The following is a 3,902-nucleotide window of genomic DNA, read 5'->3' on the forward strand; positions in this document are numbered from 1 at the left end:
GGTTTAGAGCTCCTAACAGGACCAGGTTTAGAACTCCTAACAGGACCGGGTTTCTGATGTTCCGTCAGACGTTTGATGAGTTGTTTGTTTTTAGGCTTCAGGAGTAAACAGGAAGTGGAAACCAGCAGCTGCAGTGTTTTTAATAAACAGACTGTCCTTTCAGTCATAAACATGTAAACAGGTTGTTTATTCAAGTAAAGGAGCCGGTTCTTTGTTCCTCGTTCCTCCTGGTTCTCAGTCTGATGGTTGCAGGTTCCTGTTAGCAGACAGAAGTTAAACAGCATCGTTCTCTCTTTGATCTGAGGATCAGCTGCTTGTTTTCATACTGAAGAAGTCCACAGAGGAGAGGAACCAACCACAACCTGTGTGTGTGTGTGTGTGTGTGTGTGTAGGAGGTGGTGTGTTCTCTGCAGGCTCTCTGTGATCTTCAGTGTGACGACGTCTGCAAGGACCAGCAGGAGAAAGTCAGCCAGGTAAACACACACACACACTGAGTGATTCTCACACACACACACTCTCTGACTGATCTGTGTGTTCAGCTGAAGGAGGCGGAGCAAAGAGCAGCTGAGGAGGAGGAGCAGAGGAAGCTTCAGGTCAGTCTGATGATCAAATCTGAAATAATAAAATATCTGAGCTCCTAAACCTTCAGTTTCCTGTTACCTGGGTACTGACACCTGCTGTCAGTACCCAGGTCAGGTGACCCCCGGCAGGTCAGGTGACCCCCGACAGGTCAGGTGACCCCTGACAGGTCAGGTGACTTCTGACAGGTCAGGTGACCCCTGACAGGTCAGGTGACCTCTCACAGGTCAGGTGACCTCTCACAGGTCAAGTGTCTGAAGTTTGGCTGACCCATCTGTGCAAAAGTCCTGATCCAGTCCTCAGTTCTTTATCTGTTCCTTCCAAAGATCCTGAGATCTGTTGGTTCTCCGGACTTCCTGGAGATTTTGATTTCATAACTCTGACGTCGTCTCAGACTCAGACTGTAGTTTGTGTAGTTTGTGAATGAAAGTGAGTCTGTCGTGTTCAGGAGGAGCTGGAGGTCTTCGAGAAGCGTCAGCAGAGAGGAGGAGGTCGCAGGAACAAGAGGAGGAGGAGGGAGGAGGTGGAGGAGGAGCAGGGCAGGGTGAGGAGGTGGTGGAGGAGGTGCGCCACCTTCGTCCTCGTCCCGCTGGGCGGAGTCCTGCTGTCCGCCGCCGCCTACTACCTGCTGTCCAGCACCTGAAGGACTTGTCTCCTGTGTCTGTTTTCTAGTTTAGTTTAAAGTCTTTGCAGGATGAGGTGAGTCTCATGTTAGTTTGAGGAAACGTTGGTTTAATTCATGAGTTAAAGATGATCGAGATCAGACGGGAAGCTCACTGTCAACACATCAAACCCCAAAGTTCAGATTGTTTTCCCTGGATTACTCTTAATCTGTTAATTAATCCTGAGTGAGCAGGAGGTCTCTGCTCCTCCAGCAGAACATGGAGAACATGCAGAACATGCAGGTCTCTGAGGAGTCCAACTTCAGCAGGAAGGCAGGACTTGGTCTCTGAAACTGTTCATCTTGGTGCTGAAATGTTGAAATCTGAAATGTTTTGGATGAATTAATGTTTCTGTTTCTTTTTTCTTTATGAAAACTTGGAAAATAAAAGATCAAACTGTTGGATTTCATTACTTTCTGAAGTTAAACCAAGAGAACTGTTAAATGTGTTAATAAAACAAAGATCAGAGCTGTGATGTTGTAGTTCCATCAGGAGGCCAGCAGGGGGCAGCAGAGCAGCTCTGATCTTATTCTGACGTTTGTTCTCCCACCTGGAGTCCAGATTAACGGATCGGTTTCTGGACTATGAAGGTCTTTTATGGACACACGGTGTGGACGTCCGTCCCTGTCCCTGTCCCCGCTCTGCAGACCCCAGTAAACCGGTCCGGTCTCTGGGGACAGTGGTGGTGGAGTTACCAGGATCTCCCCCCAGGCCCCTGATCCAGGTCTGGACTCTGGATCTGTTTGAGGCATCGTGGGAGCTGCTGGGTGGAGGAGAACTGAACTGGGACAAAGTTCCAACTTCTGAGACAGGCAGGACCCGGGTCCAGGCTGAGTCTAGACCTAAACCTGAATCCAAAGCTGATCAGTTTAGACCTGGGTCCAGACCTGCCAGGGCTCATAAATCCAGATCTGAGTTTAGACCCTGATCTGTAGCGGAGTCAAAAACTGAATCCAGTCCAGACCTGAGTCTGCCTACAGTCCGGCCATGAGGTAAAACCCAAATCTATATCAGGATCCAGACTTGAGCTCAGACCTGAATCCATAACCAGTCCAGTCCAGACTCCAGACTTCAGTCTGAATGTGGATCTGGATCCAGACCTGAATTCACAGAGTCTGAATAAATCTGAATCATGATGTTTGTCTTCCTGTTGTCAGAATGTTTAACAGAATCTGAAACAAAGAGAACCCTGAAGACCTGGGTCTGGGTCTGAATCTAGACCAGGATCTGGATCTAGACCTGGGTCTGTACCTGGACCTGGGTCAGGGTCTGGGTCTGGACCTGTGTCTCGGTCAGTCTCAGACCCAGTCTGTCTCCCCCCTCAGGAACCTGTTCGTCCAATCAGAGGCCAGTCTGCTTGAGTTTGAATAATTTAATTTGGGGTCACGTGACTGACAGCAGCGTGCTGCAGGCACGAGGCTCCCGCCGCCACCTGCCTTTAATCTGCTGTTAGAGCCTCCTCACGTGCGGGCTACCTGAGAGTGTGTGTGTGTGTCAGGGGCGGGGCCTGAGTGTCGGCAGCGGGGCCTGAGCCTCAGGGGGCGGGGCCTGAGCCTTAGGTAGTTGTGGAGCAGCTCGTGCGGCTCAGATGGTTCTCCGGCTGTCAGCGGCGGCAGCTGCTCGTGTTGTCCGCGAGGAGGGAGACCTTCCCGGGTGTCACCTTCAGCGGAGCCTCGGTGAGTCTGTGTCCTCTGTCCTCTGTCTCCTGTCCTCTGAGCATGTTAACTGTCAGCAGGTTTTCAGGACATTCAGCTGATTTTCAGTCTTTCAGCAGCTAAAGATTCTGTTAATAACTCTGATTTCTTTCTGTTTTCGTGCTGAAAGTGACTCAGTCTTTATCTGATCCATCTGTTTGTCTTTCTGTCCTCGTCCAGCAGCTCATCCTCTCATGTATTTATAAATGTTTCTGCTGATTATTTGTTGTTCTAAAGGTCTCTATAATCACCGAATCCCTCTGAAAGCTTTAAATAAAATCTTTGTTCTTTATAATCAGCTCAGTTTTCTCTGACTGCAGCTCAGGTTTTATGTGTCTGTGGATAAAGATTCAGAAACAGGAATAAACTAGTAAAACAAAAACTTTAGTTGTTAAAACTAGTAAAACTTTCCTGATTCTAAGTTTTCACAGAAAACAAACAGCTGTAAGTTTACTGTGGTTAAAATAGATTTTAAAACCAATATTTCTTTAGCAAATAAATAAAACTTCAGGTAAAAGAAACTGATACAGAAAAATAATCTGCTGTGAAACTGTGTTAATGTGAGTAAACTAACATTAAAACCTGTTAATGTGAGTTATTTAACATTAAAACACGTTAATATGAGTTATTTAACATTAAATCAGATTAATGTGAGTTATTTAGTGAAGTGAGATTTATTTATATAACACTTTTCAGCAACAAGGCAACAAGATCCAAAGTGTTTTACAACAGAAACAACAGAATCTAATACAGCAGGTACAGAATCAAACACAAAAAAGAAAAACACTTTAATCATGTATAATCTAATTAAAATATAGGACAATCTAAATGAAATTATGAAACCAGAAAGTCAAACTTTATTATTACAAACATGGTTACAGCTTATTAAAATTAATGGTGAAATATTGTTGTCACAGAGTATTTAAACTGAGAAACAAACAGAATTCTGAGTTATTTATTCATCCTT

At 45.7% G+C, this 3,902-nt stretch overlaps 1 long non-coding RNA gene across 1 annotated transcript; it reads left to right on the forward strand.

Moving 5' to 3' along the window:
- The first annotated feature begins 7 nt into the window (after positions 1-7).
- On the forward strand, positions 8-1,642 carry LOC112450123. The gene is made up of 2 exons (XR_005233429.1): positions 8-473; positions 540-1,642. It is a non-coding gene; the product is annotated as an uncharacterized LOC112450123 (long non-coding RNA).
- Positions 1,643-3,902: the final 2,260 nt, after the last annotated feature.

This window comes from Kryptolebias marmoratus, linkage group LG7 (assembly GCF_001649575.2).
Source record: "Kryptolebias marmoratus isolate JLee-2015 linkage group LG7, ASM164957v2, whole genome shotgun sequence".
In the NCBI taxonomy this organism is placed as follows: domain Eukaryota; kingdom Metazoa; phylum Chordata; class Actinopteri; order Cyprinodontiformes; family Rivulidae; genus Kryptolebias; species Kryptolebias marmoratus.